Raw genomic sequence first — 20,974 nt, forward strand, 5'->3', positions numbered from 1 at the left:
GAACTGCAGTAGCCAAGGCGACATCTAAGTATACATCTATAGCCGCCCGCGCCGTCAGACCATTTGGACTCAGTTCAGTCATCATTTCCATGATCGATCGTCACCGTCAAGGCCGCTTACTCGAGTACTCTTGCCCATTCCCTAATGAATAATGCTTTGATGTTTTAAAAATAAAACATTGAATACTGATATTTGAAATTATTTTAAGAATGAAACGACACCATAAATGTGAAATTAAAACTACCAGTAGGTTGCAGCAATTAACTTAAGTTGATTCATTCAGGAATGAAACATCGTTGTGCGTTTCTCAAGCACTCAAAACAATGCTGTGGCTTTTTTTGGAGCAATTGTATTGATTCTCAAAAACAAAATAATTATATTCTCTTAGTTTGAAGATTCCTGTAAGAGGCTTTGTTTGATTTAAACCCAACCGCTTGATGGCAGTGTTATCTCAGAACACAAAGCGCTCGTCACTCATAAAATTGAGGTTAAAGCACTGGAGCCACATGAGCTCGATGTCTTTCCCAGCATTATGGACTTATCTTCTGAATAACCAACAGAATTTTCATTTTTGGGTGAACTAATCTTTTAAGCCAGTCAGTTAGCACTAGGGCTGGGTATCGATTCAGATTTTACAAATCGATTCGATTTCGATTCTCAAGCTCTCGATTCGATTTTGATTCTAAATTCGATTTCGATTCCACTCAATGAATAGCCTATATATTTAATACAAATCCTATATTTATAAAAAAGAAAGTAAAGTGAACATAAGTTTGGAAGTGGTTAATTAATAAAAAGAAATTAAGAGCTACCAACCTGTATATTAAACTATTTATTTTAGGTACACTTGGATACATTAAAACAGAACCCAACTCTATATTTCAAATGCATACAATGAATATACAGGATTCTGATGCAAGATGAAAAATTGATGCTGAAAATTGGACAAGTCAGAACAGTCGCATGCCTTGATCAAACAGGTTAACAATCCTCACATAAACCCATTAAAAAAACTTGCATATATTTATCTGTCTAGGTAGGACATACAGAAATTGAATAAAGTTATCAAACAGTCTGCGATGCATTAATTATAAAGTGTATATATAGACTAATCCTTATTAAAGTTACAAAAGGTTTTAGTCAAGAGCAGTGAGTGTTTTTCTCTGTTTCCTTTGTTCTTTGATTAACTTTAACGACAGAGATAATTAGTGGCTACTGTGTACTGTCCCTTTAAGAGACCAACCGCTGCTAACAGAGACGCAGATCTCACACGCGCCTCATTCACGTTCATCATAAGACTGCTCTTATGTTATGAAGATACTCGACAAAAAGACATTTTGGCATAATTTTGTGTGTTATTGTTCGTTCAAGCACGAAAGAGAACTGTATACTAGGCTGTCTTGTGCACACGCACGATGTCATCGCAAGTCTTTCTGTGTGTCACAGGACATTCACGTCATTGCGTAGGTAGGCTTACATCGCGATTGCGATATGATTAATTGTGCAGCACTAGTTGAGGTTATTTTATGATTAAGATAAAACAAACATAAAATCTCACAGCATTAGTTATAAAATGGAGTTTGCAAGCCTATGAACAGTGGAGGAAAACTAATACTGGCTTTTGGGTAATAAATAAATAAATATGGAAAAAAATCGATTCGTGGAGTTTGAGAATCGATTTTGAATCGACCACATTTTAAAAAACGATTAATCGAAAAATCGATTTTTTTGCCCAGCTCTAGTTAGCACTCTGTGGTAACACTGTTTTTCATCCCTTTTCTAGTTGGCGACTTATGGGATGGCAATGTAAGCTCTGCACTTTTGTTGCTCCATCTAAAGGTGCTATTCTCAAGCATTACCGGCTGAATCATGGTACCTTTGGTCGTGGATATTCAGTACCCTGTCTTCATTTAAACTGTCCATGCTCTTTTAAGACCTGGGGTGGCCTGCGTACACACTTGTATCGATATCACAATTCACAAGAAACTGAAGAGTGTGAAGTTGTGCAATCTTTCAAATGTAAAACTTGTGACTCGTTTTATTTCGACACAAAAGACTACTTTAAACACATCAATTCCCATTTGAAAAGTCACGAAACCATACAATGTGTTTTTAAAGGATGTGATTTTAAGACCAACATATATGGAACTTATGCAACGCACAGAAGTAGAAATCACAAATCCTATTCATGGAAAGATTTTAAGATCGATGTGATTGCACAACAGCCAGCTTTTACTGAGAGTGAAATTCACTCTCCAGTGTCACATGGTCATTTGGACATAGATAACACAGAAGAGTTGGATTGTGAAAGGGATGCTTCAACCAATTCAGTGAAAAATATTGGTTCTCTCTTGTTAAAACTGGAAAGCATCTATAACGTCTCTGGAAAATGCATTGATGACCTGGTGGAACAGCTTCAGTTCATTTGCACGTCATCTACTCAGTATATTCCGAAGTTAGTTGATGATTTCTTTACACAAAATGACTGTGCTGTTGATCAAGGTATTGTCAGTGAATTAGTAGACAAACTGTGTCACTCTAATCCTTTGAATGAAGCCTTTTGTCCAAATGGTCCCTTTTGTTCAAAATTTAAGAGAGAAAAGTATTTTAAAGAGAACTTTAATGTGATTGAGCCAGTAGAGTATATTTTGGATCGAGAGGAGAATTGCAGCTTTCAGTATGTGCCTGTTCTTCAAACATTACAGCACTTGTTGAATAATCCAGAGATTCTTAATTGGATACTAACTAAACATTCAAACACTTCTTATTTGGCATCCTTCCATGATGGTAAATATTTTAAGCTAAATGAATTTCATACTAAAGAAGATTTTAGCATTTCACTTTTACTTTACATTGACGATTTTGAAATCTGCAATCCTCTTGGATCTTCGCGAAAAAAACACAAAGTCACAGCAGTTTACTGGGTTCTTGCTGATGTACCATCTGAACTGAGATCACAGCTAACATCAATTTATTTGGCTCTTCTTTGTAAAGCCAATGATGTGAAAACATTTGGCTATGCTTGTGTTCTGGAGCCTTTATTGAAAGATCTCACAACATTGGAGAAGGAAGGTATTTTTTTGCCTCAAGTTGGTCGGAATATCAGAGGTACTGTTGTTTGTGTTGCAGCAGACAATCTTGGTGCTCATTCTTTAAGTGGACTTGTAGAAAGCTTTTCTGGACATTATATCTGTAGGTTTTGTATTGGGGACCATTCTGATTATCAGCAGAAGGAAGTGCGTTCAGGAGCTTTTCCACCAAGAACAAAAGAGAACTATGATTTACATGTTCAGACTGTTAAAAGAGATCCTGCACTCGTGCACTGTTGTGGCGTGAAGAAATGTTGTCCCATAACTGAGAATTTAAGTTACTTCCATTTTATTACTGGGTACCCACCGGATGTTCTTCACGACCTTTTTGAAGGCATAATTCCATTGGAACTGGCATTATGTCTGAATCTGTTCATCCATAAGCAGTATTTCACCTTGACAGAACTTAACAAGGCCATAGTTAATTTTCCATACAAATGGACTGATAAAACTGATCAGCCCCAACCTATCCCAACAAACTTTGTCTCTCACAAAAGGATTGGTGGGAACGCACATGAAAACTGGACATTATTACGACTATTGTCATTCATTATTGGTCCAAAGATTCCACCGAATGATCCAGCCTGGCAAGTCCTCATGAACTTAAAAGACATTACTGAACTTGTAGTATCTCCTCTTCATACAGAGGAAACAATTTGCTACCTGGATACACTGATATCAGAGCATCGTCACAGACTGTTAGAGGTTTTTCCAGAGCAAAAACTGACTCCAAAGCACCATTTTCTGGAGCATTATCCAGACTTGATAAGAGGGTTTGGACCTCTGGTTAGCCTCTGGACTATGCGCTTTGAGGCTAAACACAGCTTTTTTAAGCGAGTTATCAGATACACAAACAGCTTCAAAAATGTGTTGCTGTCACTTGCCTCTAAGCACCAAATGATGATGGCGTACCATTCACAGGCGAATGCTTTAAAACCTGCAACATGTGTTACTAAAGTAACTCCACTTCCATTAGAACTGCTTGATTCGGAAATACAGCAGTCTTTCAAGGAAGTTTATCCAACACAAACCACTGTGAAAATGACCAGTGCAGTAATACACCATGGAACTAAATATGCTGCTGGGATGGTATTGCCCTATGGGTCAACTGGTGGACTGCCAGATTTTGTTGAGATTTCACAGATCGTTATTGTTGACAGCAGTCTCAGTTTCATTGTGAAGTTACTCAATAGCTGGTATGATGAACATTTTAGGGCATTTATGTTGGAGAACTCTGGGAAATTAACCCTGATACAACATTGTGAACTTGCTGACTCCTATCCCTTGACAGGATATTTTGTGGGAGGTAAACGCATGGTGTCATTGAAACGTCACATTGTTTACAGGTGTTAGGTGAAAAGACTATGAAAAGAGACTATAAGAAAAGACTATGAAAAGAGACTATAAGAAAAGACTTTTTAAAGACTCTTTAAGTCCAACACCTACCTTCATTCAGGTTATTTATGTTTCTGTTTTTGTCCAGATGGATTTGGTAGCCTTGAAAGTTGTTTTAGAACATCGGAGTGAGAAGCTTACACTGTCCTCAGGAATACCCAGCACTGTAGAGCAGTTAAATGAAACCATGAAGGAGACATTTGGACTAGTTGAGGATTTTACTCTGCATTACTTGGATGAGGACTTTGGTGATTACTTCACACTCCATTCTACCGACCAGATTAAACACAAGGGGACAATCAAAGTTGTGATCATTCCGTCAATAGTCCTTGCATTTACTGCTCAAACTGAAAATGAGACCGGTGCAAGCTCTGCTACTGACACAAGGCCAGATATCCAGACAGATGGCATATCAGTGTCTCCACAAGACAGTGTTATACCATCCCCTTTTGGAAGCGCTAATAGGACATCATGGCCAGATGAAATAATCATTCCATGTTTCTCTGCGGCAGCAGAGGGAGTACTGAAGAATGCCAATGAAAAATTTGTCAAAGATGGTACTTTGCTAACTACTATTCAGGTCAGGTCTGAGATTTTGGAAAAATTGGCAGACTACATGTACAGCTTCACAGCCTACCCCACAGGACGTCAGATCAGTGCGGTGGCAGAGGCTTTAGTCAAAACCCACCCGTGTCTGGCAGAACCAGGCAGTCATACTGGTTGGACTGGATGGATGTATAGTCTTAAGTACAAGATGGGAAATTACAGAACAAAGCTCAGAAATCTTGGATTTCCTGACGTTACCTGCAATTCTTTAAAGAGCAAGCGCCCTGATGACAGGACACCTGCAAGGAATATAAAGAAAGCTCGGAAAGGAGAAGTGGTGTTTCTTCCATGCTATCCTGCAGGAGAGCCTAAGGAGCAGCAAGAGGTGGACAGAAACCAACTAATTGAAGAATCAAAGAAGAGAGACAGTACAGCTATCAAGGACTTGATGTGCAGAACTTTTGCACATAGAAGACATGATGTCATCAGCCTCCAGATGAGCATCAAAGACATAAAGGACAGATGGCCTGCCTTGTTTGACGTCTCGCAAGTAAGTAAATGGAATGATTTCAGCAATTAAAACCCTCAGTTTTTGTCAGTATTACATCTAATTCAAAGTTTATGCTACAGTCTTCAATCCTTTTCATTTCAATATGGACTTCAGTTTTTGCTGGAATTGAATTACCATAGCTCTTACAGGGTTATTGTTTATCTTGTCATTTTACTTTAAGATCAGTGCAGAGTTTCAGAGGATCACTACAATGAATCTTGAGCCAAAGTTCATGTCGATGTTGGACCTCCATTCTCCCAAACTGCTGTCATTGTTCCAAGTGAAAAAGGGTGCTTTGGGAGAGCGACTCCGGGCACAACTGAGTATTCTACATCAGGTATTTTTATTTAAAAAATCTCCATGCATCTACTATGCATCTACTTTAAATTGCTCTACAATTGCCGTATTTTATACACTGAAAAAAATGCCTTTCTTACTGAGTTTTTTTTTTTGTCTTCAAGTACAAATATCTAAATTATTTGAAAAAATGCTAAATGACATAAGATATTTAGTCCTGTTTCTTGTAAATGAAGTGAATTTTGCTTAAAACAAGTAGAATTATCTGGCAGTGGGGTAAGAAATTATCTTAACTGAAACAGAAAACAAGATAATAATAATTTAGCTTGTTTTAAGTAAAAAGATTTACAGACTCAAAATATGTTCCGACCTTTATTTTGAAATGGTGATGAACATGAAAAATCATGAAATATTGGTAAAAACCAATTTGTTTTCATGTCAAGATTTCAATAATAACAATATATTTTTGGAGAGAAATAAAGGTATGAAAGTGTTAAGCATAAAGAAAAAACATTAGATTCTCTTCTTGTTATGTGGTGGCGAGATATAATGCCCTCCCATGTTATTTCTGCATGTATTAAAGGACAAATCCAGTGAAAAATTAACCTAGGGGTAATTAACACATGGTTACCGAGTCGATCGTTTCCTGAGATGCGTTTTCATGAAAATCGAATGTATAGAGTTTATCTTTAAAAATAGATTAGCTCATAGCAGTAGTATATGGGGCACAGAATAAGTAAAAATAAATCGCTAGTTAATACCACTAACAAGGTTTAAAATAGCCTCACACTAACACAGTAGCATAATAAAGGTCCTTACATATAAACCGAAGCATTGAGAACTGTGTAAGTGTACAGACAGTTTAATAAGAAGATACTTTATAAAGACAGTATATTACGCGTTTACATGCAGGATCCATCTTGGAAAACAGTCTCGACTAATCGAGCCACGAACGCCCTGCTAAGTGAGCTGGTCGATAGGAATTACGTTTGTGAAATCTAACGTAGCACGGCGTTCGTGGCTCGATTAGTCGAGACTGTTTTCCAAGATGGATCCTGCATGTCAACGCGTAATGTACTGTCTTTATAAAGTATCTTCTTATTAAACTGTCTGTACACTTACAAAGTTCTCAATGCTTCGGTTTGTATGTAAGGACCCTCATTATGTTACCGTGTTAGTGTGAGGCTATTTTGAGCCTTGTTAGTGGTATTAACTAGTGATTTATTTTTACTTACTCTGTGCCCCATATACTACTGCTATGAGCTAATCTGTTTTTAGATAAAACTCTATACATTCGATTTTCATGAAAACGCATCGCAGGGAACGATCGACTCGGTAACCATGTGTTAATTACCCCTAGGTTAATTTTTCACTGGATTTGTCCTTTAACTAGGGATGTGACTGTGGAAATTTTCCTAGCGGTTAATTGATGTGACAACACTGATATCACGAGGGTGGCTGCGGTACGTTAGAGTTTTTCCCTTTTCAACCTCACTTTTAAATCGCTTATTAATGCCCGTGTGGCCGTGCACACTTTACATTCACTTTTGAAATGGTGGCAATTCGAGGGTGGCTTGAAATGGTGGGTTCAGTGTTCCGTTTTGTTTTTCATTAAGAATAGTCTTGGATGATTCTTTCGGATTAATCCAGGGATTCTGGTTATTTCGGCAACACTAATAAAACAAAAAGTACAAAGAGAAAATACACTCGTTCTTGAAGGAATAACAGCTACCTTTTTCAGACAATGTTTAAAGGTTACGTTATTAATGTTTGCAGGTTCCCTATTTGCATTAGGTATAATCCAAAATATTGCCCAAATGGGTGACTTTTTTTAAAATGTCACTTTTCATAATTGATCACCTCCACAATAATCTGCCAAGTGTTCCCTTTAAAAAGAGACCAAATTTTATATGCTCCAGTATTTAAGATTTATTACAGATTGGAAATGTCATTTTGGGGTCTATGTCCAATGGGACTGACAGTTAAGGGGTACAGTATTTTGAAACAGTATTTATTAAAATTGATACAATTAAAGCAAATCTCTGCCTAAATGTGCAAAGTAATGTTTTATTTGGAATACCTTCTGTTTTACAGAGTGGAATCTCCATTCAGCAAAGACGGGAAGTTGTCATTCGATGTCTCATTGACTATCTGGGGGAAGATGCATGTGACTTGATCAAGGAATTTGAGGTTAGTTCATCAGTTTTCAGTAATTTTCAGTGTTAGTTTTAAAGTTTAAATTATGTAATTGCTGCGAGACAAAATTCATTTTGTTTTGCATTAAATAAAATGGTTTAAAGCACAGTAATGATTTTATAGATAAAATAAAACGTACAAAAACCTGAATTTCAGAGGAAATGCATCAAATCTGCGGCGCTGAGAAGAGAACTGTTGTTCTGGAGACTGAAGAGAGTTCAAGGAGCCCGTGCTCACTCATTTTAAGTTAATAAAGTTAAATATTACTGTAATATTTACTACACCACATAATTATTTAGAGGGTTGAGTGTGAGGGTCAATGCGTATTTTTTCAAGTAGTGAAATTAAACAAGCTTTTTTGTTTCAAAACCATTAGTCATTTTACTTCCATATTAAACATGTTTTTTAAAAAAGAAATTGGTTGAAATAATTCAAACCTCAATAAAAGCATATAGCATTGATTTACAGCATTGAAGCTTGCAGTTGGTCTCTTTTCATTTTTCTTTTAGGTTTCTCGTTAATAATAATTTTCCCTATGTAGAAAATTAACCTGTCCTCTTAAGAAGAATGCTGTTAATTTTTGCAACTCCTCCTTTTTACCTGTCATATGGTCCGACAGGATGTTTGCTTCTTCAGGTGCTATTTGTTTTGTGTATTGTCACTTTCTTGTAACATTCAGGTTTGAATGTTGGCTCTAACCAGTTATCTTTACAATTTGCCTGCAGGATTCAGCTGATCTACCCGTCTTTGTACAAGCAGAGTTGGCAGAGGAAGTCATAAAAATCTACATCCTTCGGGACAATGGGGCAGTCAGCGATGTAGGAGTTGTGATTGAGGGCATCACTGTCCTCAGCAATCTTGGGAATCTCAGCAGAGCCTGCTGCTATCTTTTGGGACTCACGTACGCATTGGATTTGAGATATCCCAAGACCCACAAATACTCACTTGAGGTGTTCCAAAAACTGTTTCTTGAGCTGGATCCTTCAAGACTCTCTGTTAAGGTTCAGAGGTTAAAAAATTATCTTCTTGCATAGTTGCTGTTCAAGATCATCCCACAGAATGGGCATTCCTGATGGAAGTGTTTCTGTTATCTGATTAATTCTGTTGAAGGGATAGTTCACCCAAAAATGAAGATGTTGTCATAATGTACTCGCCCTCAAGTTGTCTCAAACCTGTATGAGTTTCTTTCTTCTGTTGAACACAAAAGATATTTTAAAGAATGTTGGTTAACAGACAGTTAACAGACGGTTGCCATTGACTTTTCATAGTATATATTTTTTTCCTACCATGGAAGTCAATGGCAACCGTCTGTTAACTGTCTGTTAACCAACATTCTTTAAAATATCTTTTGTGTTCAACAGAAGAAAGAAACTCATACAGGTTTGAGACAACTTGAGGGCGAGTACATTATGACAACATCTTCATTTTTGGGTGAACTATCCCTTTAATATTGATGTAAGTGTTGCTTCTTTTTTTATGGTTTAATGTTGAGTGTGACTGCAAATGGCTGGTATGCACCAGGAACAAAGTAAGATGTAGTCATTTTTCTTATAGCTACTTTACATTTTCAAATTTTACATGCAATCTAATTGAATATTAAATTGGATGAAATGTTTCATAAGGTTCAGTCATTTCTCTTATGGCTACTTTACATTTTTGAATTTTGCAATCTAATTGAATATTAAATTGGATGAAATGTTTCATAAGGTTTAGTCATTTCTCTTGTGGCTACTTTACATTTTCAAATTTTACATGCAATCTAATTGAATATTACATTGGATGAAATGTTTCATAAGGTTCAGTCATTTATCTTATACTTTACATTTTCAAATTTTACAGGCAATCTAATTGAATATTAAATTGGATGAAATGTTTCATAAGGTTCAGTCATTTCTCTTGTGGCTACTTTACATTTTTGAATTTTGCAATCTATTGAATATTAAGATGGATGAAATGTTTCATAGGTTGATTTTAGACTGTCTAATGTTTAATTGACAAATAAATGTTCAATTAAAAATGTCTTGCTTTATTTGGTTTTATTATACTCATTGTAAAGTACTGTCTAATGTTTAATTGACAATAAATGTTCAATTAAAATGTCTTGCTTGCTTTATTTGGTTTTATTATACTCATTGTAAAGTACTAAGTAAAGGGTAAATAGTGTAAAAAAGTGAATGCAACATTTTGATAATTTATAGTCCAATATTAAGTTAAATTCACTTTTACATTTAGTAAATATAGCACATTTGTTTGGTTAAATTTCATGTAATATTTCTATTAGATCTACTCAATTTTTTTAGTTTATTTGACATAGAATTACAGTTGTGGTGTTTTATAATTTTGATTATATCTAATTAATTTTATTTCTCATATAAAGTAATTCAGTTATTCAGATTTACTCAATTTTTTAACTGACATTTACTCAATTTATACAGTATATTTCATTGATTTCACAGCTTTAAAATTTACTCAATTTTTTTGAGTGTAAAAATGTTTCACCAATAAAATTGAGTAAATAATAGTTAAACTTTTTACAGTGTGTATTGCAACTGTTCAGAACCGATTTGTGTGTCCACGCAGCTCTTTGACAATACGGCAATGATGTTGCGTTGATGGAGAGGTTTGCATTTGCAATATAAATGTTTTCTTATTTAAATTTTACAATATGGAAATGTATAGCCGCCGCGCTGGACTACTGCGTCTCGAGCTGCAGAACTGTAGGAGGCTGGTAGGTTACTGTATGCACAACTCTTGTTCATCCGCGCCGGTTTCAAAATACTTTTCAAAAATAATAATTTTCTGCTCGTCCGGCACTTTGCATCAACACAACCTTGTTTCGGCAGCGACTTTCAGCATGTTCCCTATAACAACGTCTGATGTTTATATTTTACGTGGCGTGAGAAAGTCACATAAACCACGAGAAAGAGCGTTCAGACTGGTGGATTTCCTGATATGTGATTTGAATAGGATATTAAACCACATATGGATGTAGCTTGAAACTGATTTCATGTGCTTTTTTTTGGACTGACAATCTGAACGTAGCCAATGTCGGGATACGAAAAAGAAGTAAGGACTAGAGAAGCTAGCTCGTTCAGATCTTTACCACAAATTACCTTAAGTTTGTCAAAATTTTGAGCTCTTTCCTGCTTACCAAGTCCTTCTCTATATGATTTCGCAGCTTCCATGTGTTTTTCCCGTGGTTTAGACATCAGAAATTAGTGTAACAATGTGTTCAAAAGTACATAAACAGTGCAATCCATGCCGTTGTTTACATCCGAGTACCTCCAATATGGCCGCGCATCCGGGTAACTGACCAAATCGTGACGTAGGTGAAAACCCTCTATTTCAAACAAACTACAACTTGACACAACGAACAAACGAATGTTACAGTTTTGAACAAACAAAACTTACAACCTTGTTTATAGGGCCTTCTCTACTTTACTCAATAGCTGCTATTCATCAAAGAGCCTGTTTAACTTTTAACTATGTTCTACTGTCTATATCAGTGTTTCCCAACCTTTTTTCAGTCAAGGCACCCTTTGAAATTTAAAAAAAATGTCTGGCACCCTACACTAGTGTTGTCACGATACTACTTTGATACTATACCTTGAAATGTGCTGGGGTTGTTTTTTTTTTGTTTTGTTTTTTTATGTGCACAAATAAATGACAGGTACCATAAGATTTTCTTCTTCCTGTTCCTTTTTTTTTTCTTCGTTCATGCATGTTACAAATGAATGAAACATTTATGTATGACTTGAGCAATAAATAAATAAATAAATAAATGTATCAATTTTCAATACCACAGGGAAGAACTTATAGGCCTACTGTCATATAGATATTTTTATCTATTTTTTTGTTGTTGTTTGTCCATCCATTTAAAATCTAGGAAATCATTACTTTCTTCTGAAGAGATCACTTTACATAATGACATATTCAATTAAGGCTTTTTATTCATATATAAACATTGCTCAATTACCATTGCAAATCTCACCTAAATGTTTGCTCACTCAGTGTATGGGATAATTATTGGGATAATAATTGGGATAATGTGATAATTATTGGGATAATTTTGTTATAATTGCACAAGATAGCTTGTTTTTACTATATTTTATCTAGCCTAATAATTTCACAGTAAATCTTCAAATTAATGTAGAAACATCATAAAGACAGTATATTTCAAATAATTGTTTAATGGCATCTTTTTATGAATGAAGTGTTATTTGATTCTGATGTCACTGCTGCACTGTCACATGTGGATCCCACACGCATCCCATTTTCTCACAACTCTTAACGTTCATTTAAGACTTTATTTAACTAATTTAAGACTGCTCTGATGAGGATACTCAAAGCGAAAGCGCGAAAGAGAAGTCGAGTATGGCGCGCGTCGTGTCAGCATCACAGACAGCGCATTCTCTTTTGTATTTTCTCGCTCGCATGGTTAGAAGCATTTACATGAAGAAGAACGTGATTATATAATGTAACGCTAGCCAAAGAATGACAGAAAAAAAATGCTGTTTTAATTGCGTTAAATATTTTTAACGTGTTAAACTGAAAAACATTAATTACACGCGTTGCGTTGACAGCAGCACGGACATAACCGATGTGTTTATGTGAATACGCGGCAAGACGGACGTTGTGACAATGTTTTCGTGTGTATTTGACTGTAAGCGCATCAATGAAAAATAGGCAGCTTTATGTGGACACACTGGGAATAAGGCACGGGAATAAAATCACACTCAAGTGCAACCTCCGCAATTCAACGCCGAAAACTTATGATTTGCATTTTTATTATAAATTTGTGCGCATTATTTGTTGTTATTAGAGACTTCCGACGATCCGAGATTGATGGTAAAAAAAATGTTTTTTTTTTACACAGCACCCCTGCTCTCGCCAGAAGCACCCCAGGGTGCCGCGTCACCCCGCTGGGAAACGCTGGTCTATATAGGCTAATAAAAAAATAAAAATAAAAAGCCTGTAATTAAGACCGTAACATTGACTTACCTGTCGAGAAGAAAGCAGGCAACTTCAGCGTCTTTTGAAAGCTTTCCCCATTAGCTATCCCGACATTAACCCTTGTTTTTGTAATCTCCGGTCACGTTTCCTTTTACGGTCTTATTTTGGACTTTTTCGACGAAGATGACTCGTTATCCTGTGACTTAACCGTGCAGTGCAGTCTTTTAAACTTGCCGCGGCAGTGACAAGCGCTCTGCTCTGCTCCTCCGCTTCTGCTGGCTTCAGTAACGTTGGCTACTTGGCTCTGAACGAAAACAAGTTGTCCTAGTACTTTTTGTCCCTCTCTGCTATTATAGTTTTTCAAGATGGCGGAACTACATGGAAACCTCCGTGGACCTACCCGTCCCATGTATAGGCTATAAAGATAATAAATTCTTCGTTTACGAGGACAAGTCAGATCATTGGCAGAGGTATTTTGACACCCATGTTCCTTCTTATTTTGGAAATACTTCCTGGAGGTCGTAAATGTAATTCTGAAGTACAGTGAAAAAAATCGATAATTTTGACCCATACAATGTATTGTTGACTATTGCCAGTGCCACACACCCGTGCTACTTGTGACTGGTTTTGTGATCCAGGGTCACATGTATCCTGACTCAAATAATGTGTTTCTAACAGCAAACACTCAGAATAAAGTGAGACAATCTGCTGATGATTCTGAATGGCTTGTTGAATGAGTGTTGATAGTCTGAGGCTCATCAATATTAACAGATCTGCTGAAAACACTCTTTATTTCATGACAATAGTTCCTGTTTTCACCTCATTTATTATGCTGATGTCTTCAGATCTCCTATTCACACTCTTAAGTTCATTTCATTGGTGTCAGCAGACTGAGGGTATTTTTTGACTACAAATTGACTACTGTTTCATGGCCATTATTTATATTTGGAAGTTAAAATAAATTTTATATATATATATATATATATATATATATATATATACATATATATTTTTTTTTTTGACTAGAAATGGGTCATTGACGAATAAGGTTTTTAAAAGTGTAAAAAAAATAGAATGGAGATATAACCATATTTTATTTTTAGTTTACCTAGATGTTAACAATAATATTTTGTGGTTTGTACAATCAATCAACACTGTTTTTGTCATTTATTACAAGATGGACAGAATTTGTCACCAAAAAAGTAATTTGGTTTAACCATGAATATATCTAAAATTATTAATTTGCAGATCCCTGGACATGGAAACTAGCCCTAGGGACGTGGAATGTCACCTCGCTGGCGGGGAAGGAGCCTGAGATTGTGTGTGGGGTTGAGAGGTACTGGCTAGAGATAGTCGGGATCACCTCTACGCATGGCTTGGGCTCTGGAATCACGCTCCTGGAGAGAGGATGGACTCTCTACCCCTCTGGAGTTGCCCATGGTGAGAGGCGGCGGGCTGGTGTGGGTTTGCTTATAGCCCCCCAGCTCAGCCGTCATGTGTTGGAGTTCACCCCGGTGAACGAGAGGGTCGCTTCCCTGTGCCTTCGGGGCGGGGATCGGTCTCTCATTGTTGTGTGCGCCTACGGGCCAACCGGCAGTGTAAAGTACCCGGCCTTCTTGGGGTCCCTGGGAGTGGTGCTGGAAAGTGCTCCGGCTGGTGACTCTCTTGTTCTACTGGGGGACTTCAACACCCACGTGGGCAGCGACAGTGACACCTGGAGGGGCGTGATTGGGAGGAACGGCCCCCCTGATCTGAACCCGAGCGGTGTTCTGTTATTGGACTTCTGTGCTAGTTACAGCTTGTCCATAACGAACACCATGTTCAAGCATAAGGGTGTCCATCAGTGCACATACTGCGTTTCCGTGTGGACGAACAGCTGAACCGCGTAAAAAAAGTCACGGTAATAAGAATACCCGTGTCCGTGTGGACAAGGCCATGTTCTCCACCTACATTGTCGACGTGGCCCTTCGGAGCTGTGGCCGTAATCCTATCGAGCCTGGCTGGCTTGTGGGACTCCTGAGGCAGCTGACGGGTACCGACAGGCCAAGCGGACTGCAGCCCGGGTGGTTGTGGAGGCAAAAAAAAAATCGGGCTTGGAAGAGTTCGGTGAGGCCATGAACTATCAAATTCTGCCAAAGCGTCCGGCGCCTCAGGAGGGTAAAGCAGTGTCCTACCAACACCAGGGGTGATAGTAGAAAAAAATCCTGAGCCTATACTTTTTTCCCTGGGAGGTAAGCCAAGATATATGCCCTGATCAACATAATTGTCAAGCGGGATCCAGGGGTGTGCTCCCCTAGGAGAACATTTTGATAAATAGTCCCTTAAATGATAGATTCTGGTGACTTTTGTGGATATAAATGGACATCATTCAGACATGAGATGAACAAACCCAATACAAGCCTATATATTACAGTAGCAGGTTTCAGTAAGTCAAATTTAAGACCTTTTTAAGACATTTTAAGACCATAAAGATTGAAATTTAAGACCATAAAGATTGAAATTTGACATATTGCCAAAAAATATTCAAATCAAAGAATTCATTTTATTTCAATGAATTCAGTAATTGAAAAAGCATTAATTTAATTTACAGATTAAGCAATCACATTAGTAACCTTCCACACCCAACAACGCGTGTCAGAGAAAAGAACAGAATCAGATATAATTTTTTTATAGAACATTGTACTTTGCATATTATACTGTAAAAAACACATAATTAGTTGATCATAACTAGAGATGAAATGGCATGAACATTTCATTTCATGATTATAGTGACAAAAATTATCAAGGTTATCACAGAATCCTGTTCAAAAAGTACTAGGCCTAATACTATACAATGAAATCAATTCACCAAGTTTTATGTCAAAAACCAGCAAATAACAAATAAAATAAGCATCAATATGCACTTTTTGTTTACATAAACATTAAAATAATAGCCTACCATTAATGATAGCCGGATTTTAAGTGTCTTGCAACATGTTATATACTAACATGTACAAGTTCAAATAAGGTTTTGACAAAAAAGTTTATAAAAAGATAAACCTCACATATTTCAGACTTTAAATTATTTTTATAAAAAGAATGAGTCAAAAAAAGATAAATTACTGACATTTACAATGCACTTTAGCTTATCTTTTATTATTAATAGTAAAATTAGGTCAGATTTACCCTGCTATGCAACCATGCACTGCGCTCTCCACAATGACAAAAAAGTTTCAGTGGTTAATGGATTTCCACCACCGAAAAACGCCTGGAAAAAAACGAGCGCGTCGCTTCAATTATGAGCGCGCTTACCGCGCGCCTACATTTGAATGAACTTGAGCGCGCAAAAGACGCGATATGTGAACGGCCTGTTGGCGAGCGGCCTTAAATCAGGCTACGAGCTACAGCTGCTTGATGACTAGGGTCTAACTCGCGCCGTGGCAGCACTTTTTTCCCGCTAGTTCCATAATATTTTCCTTGCGCACAAAGTGCAGAAACTTCGTCTCTACCCACCACCTCTATCCAAGACCATTTATTCTTTATGCCTTTATCGACAAGTTTGGCATCTTCCCCTGGCTTCATAAAGTTGCACTCCATGACTTTGGCTACGTTACGCGATGCCAGTGAGGGAAACACAATCGTAGTGTATGGGAAAAACAAACAAATTCGCACGTGGAGTGACTGCTGTATCAATCTGATTGGCCAAAACCCAAGACCCTATTTCCAATTGGCTGAAGTAGGCTTACTGGTGTGGTTTAGTGAAAGCGCCTCTCAGATCTTGGGATAATTGTCAGATCACGCGAATGCTAAACTGATTTTTTTTTTTTTTTGCAGACACGTCTGTACGCCGGAAATCCGGCGTGGTGCCGGAGCGCTATCAGGCCTGCAACACTGTTTACAGTGGAGATGGGAAACTGTTAACCTCAACTGGGGATGTCATCGGATGGTGGAAGGAATACTTTGGGGATCTCCTCAATCCCACCGACACGTCTTCCATTGAAGAAGCAGAGGCTGGAGGCTCGGAGGTGGACTTATCCATCACCCAAGCTGAAGTCTCCGAGGTAGCTTAGAAGCTCCTCATGACAAGGCACCGGGGGTGGATGAGATCAGCCCTGAGTACTTTAAGTCTCTGGATGTTGTGGGGCTGTCTTGGCTGACACGTCTCTACAACATCGCATGGCGGTCGGGGACAGTACCTTTGGGCTGGCAGTCCGGGGTGGTGGTCCCTCATTTAACCCTCTGGGGTCTAAGGTGTTTTTGGGGTCCTTGAGATGTTCTGACATGCCCTGACATTTGTGCTTTTTTCAGTTGCTTATAAACATATTAATGGCAAAAAAAAAATTACACACTATTTAGCACAAACAGGACTACCATAATATGTGAGCAACAAGAATGTACATGTCTGCATTTTTGAGAGAATAATGTTTATGCGTGGTTATTGAAAAAACTAAAAACTAAAGTTTCTGAAATAAGACCACAAAACACATACTAAATATGTGCCAATAAGACTTTTGACTAATGGATTTCATCGCCTAGTGTTTTTTCTTCAAAATGATGTGAAAATCACCCTGCCTAATCATTCACATAACACAATACATTGATTTGAATTTTGCAAAGCAAAATTGCCTTTCTGTTTGGAAAGGCAATATGCGGAATGGGCGTCAACGATCATGCATATTTAGTGGTTCACACCTGATGAGACAATGGGGCCTGCATACTTAATTAGCCATTCATTCAGGTGAGTCACTGAGCCACAAGAATGCAAGAGCAACAGTTAGAAGCATCTCAATTCTTTTTTATTTTTCCACATATTGTGCTTGCAATTTGGCCTATAATATCCAAGGAAAACATGTCTAGTAATTGTGCAGTTATTTCTCATACTGTATTTTCAGTTTTGGAATATTTATCCTCTCCCCAAATTTGTCACTAATAAAACACAATAAAAATTATTTAAAGAAAAGGCTTATATTTACCTTTTAATAGTTTGTTTACATCTAACTTATATATTTTTTTATTAAAAAGGTTACAATTACAACAACAATTCAAGTGTAATCTTTCTTTGTAAAAACTAAAGTATACATTTTATCATACATATTTCAAAGTTAAGGATTTGATTGATTATTTGATTACTTTATTTTTGACAAAACATACTATATTTAACATGAGCAAATATTGGCAAACAAAAGCTTATTTGAGGTGGCAGATATTTTACAGTAAAAATGTATAATCTATCCAAAACTAATCAACGAAATGTTGTCTTTCATGTCTGTAACATAGGTCTTTCATTTTTATTCTAAGAAATATAAATATTAATTTGCAGTTTAATACGTTGCTTATACAAATACATTTTATTTCAACATATTTCAGTCGATTTTTACTCAGTATAGCAATACAGTTTGCTAAAACAGAAACATTCATTCACAAACAGAAACGCCTGACTGTAACGTTGTTTTTATGAAATATTAGGGCATATAAATGTTAATTTTCAGTTTAATACGTTGCTTATACAAATAGCCTACATTTTATTTTAACATATTTCTGTCGATTTTTACTCAACTCAGTATAGCAATACAGTTTGCTAAAACATCATCATTCATTCACACAGAGACGCAATTTAAATTTAAACTGTCTTTTTGCGAGCTGTGATTAACAGCGCGCATCTCTGCGGCTGCCGTTCATTCATTCACAGAAACGCGATTAACTTGAGAAGGAAAAAAAACTTACTAACTACAGTATTCGGATCCTCTCTCCTGCAATACCCGCACTCTGAGGTAGATTTTCCATTATTATTATTCCTCACAGCGCTGCCACATGGTGTAAACACGTAGGCTACAATGATATGATTAAACTTGTGTTTTCTCGAGCTGATATGGGGGCGTTCACAGGTTTGCTTGGATTGCCTCAGTAATTTGCGTTTGAATAGCACGCGCTCTCTAGCCTGGTTCTACCAGACTCTCGTACATTTCATTTGTACAGAGAGTCTGGCCTCGCTCCATTGAGAAACGTTTACTTCCTTGAGGGCGGGTTCTCTGTTAACCCTCTGATTGTTTATGGGGTCTTTTGGGACCCCAAATGACTTTTACTCAAATTAAAAAAAATGTTCCCTTTGTCCAAATGGTATGAAACCTTCTACGGCTCTTAACACTTTCTAGATCTACAAAAAAAAAATTAAATTGGAATGATATCTGTTTTTATGTTGGTGTGACAAAAATTGTGACACTCGTGGTCTTCGGGGTCTCTGGAGACCCCGCAATCAAAATAGACACAATTCATCATCAAAATCAGAAACAACGCAGAACACATCGACAGAAATGGCACAAATTAAGTGGCACACTTCCACCAATGCAAAAAACATCCACAATGCTAAATTATATTGCTCACAACACGCGTGTACACACACACACACATATAGAGGAATACATTTTTGAGACTATAAAAACTGTTCTCTTATCATTTGTAAAATAAAATCATCCAAAATGCAGTACCACCACAAAAATAAATTGGTGACACTGACACATTGAAAATGTGCGCACACACACACACACACACACACACACACACACACACACACACACACACATTTGTAAGGCTATAATTTGTCAAATAAAATCATCCAAAATGCAGAACCAACACAAATATAAAGTGGTGACACTGACACCGACAATGTGTACTCACACACTCTCTCTCTCTCTCTCTCTCTCTCTCTCTCTCACACACACACACACACACACACACACACACACACACACACACAGGAACATTTGTAAGGCTATAATTTGTCAAATAAAATTATCCAAAATGCAGTACCACCACAAAAATAAATTGGTGACACTGACACATTGAAAATGTAAACACACACACACATACACGCATACACACACACAGGAACATTTGTAAGGCTATAATTTGTCAAATAAAATCATCCAAAATGCAGAACCACTACAAATATAAAGTGGTGTGGTGACACTGGCACATCGACAATGTGTACTCACACACTCTCTCTCTCTTTATCTCTCAGACACACACACACACACACACACACACACACACAATTGTGTGTGTGTCTAGAATCTAGAATTAGATTCAAAATAAATGATTGAAATAAATGATAAAATCTTAAGACTCCAACATTTCTCTTTGTAACATTTTGTTCAGGTTTGGTTCTAATCATAATGTAACATTATTGAAAAACTGGGTTTTTTTGGTACAAAAAAATGCTAAACTTTGACAAAAATATTTTATTTTTGTTATAATTGTGATTTTATCATATTTAGATATGAATCCAACTGAATCCAACTTGTGAAAAGATATATTTCAGGTAGTCTAATAGCAAATAGCATATACTGGAGCTCTATAGCCATATAGTGGTTAAAATTATTATTTTTTATTTTAAAACTGCATTTTCCAAAAAATGGGCAAAAATTTTACATTAAACCATTTAAAATTATCCATGTTATCACCATGAATGAAAGTTAGAAATCTGGGTCTTTTATAAAGTGAATTTTACATCAAATGCTGTTTTTTTGTAAAAAGGCTATTTAAATATTTATTTATTTATTTATTTATAGAAATTTAAAAAATATCATAAATTCTCCAAAAACTGCACAAATGTTGAGTAAAAACATTAACAAACAGAATAAAATTACATTTGTAAAAAAAAAAAACTATTATCTTGTTACAAAATTAAATGTTATTGTCTGGGGTCTCTAGAGACCCCAAAAACCTCAAGTGTAGACATAAATAAAGACCATCAGAGGGTTCAAAACTATTGGATCTGCCCAGTCACTCAGGATCTGCCATAACCAATCGCTAACGTGTGGTCGTCCGAATGATCAGAGGATTATGTTTAGAATAAGATGTCTGTCTTTTATAAAGTTTATAAAGCGACGAGAATACTTTTTGTGCGGAAAAAAAAAGAAAAAAAAAAGACTTTATTCCACTATTCATTTCCTTCTCTCTGTTCCTCGAG

General features: G+C 36.7%; 1 protein-coding gene across 1 annotated transcript in view; it reads right to left on the reverse strand.

Moving 5' to 3' along the window:
* LOC311074856 (uncharacterized protein) overlaps positions 1 to 20,974 on the reverse strand; it is a 63,623-nt gene that overhangs the window by 14,596 nt on the left and 28,053 nt on the right. The window lies entirely within an intron of this gene.

This window comes from Abramis brama (genome assembly GCF_963993115.1).
Source record: "Abramis brama genome assembly, chromosome: 1".
Lineage (NCBI taxonomy): Eukaryota > Metazoa > Chordata > Actinopteri > Cypriniformes > Leuciscidae > Abramis > Abramis brama.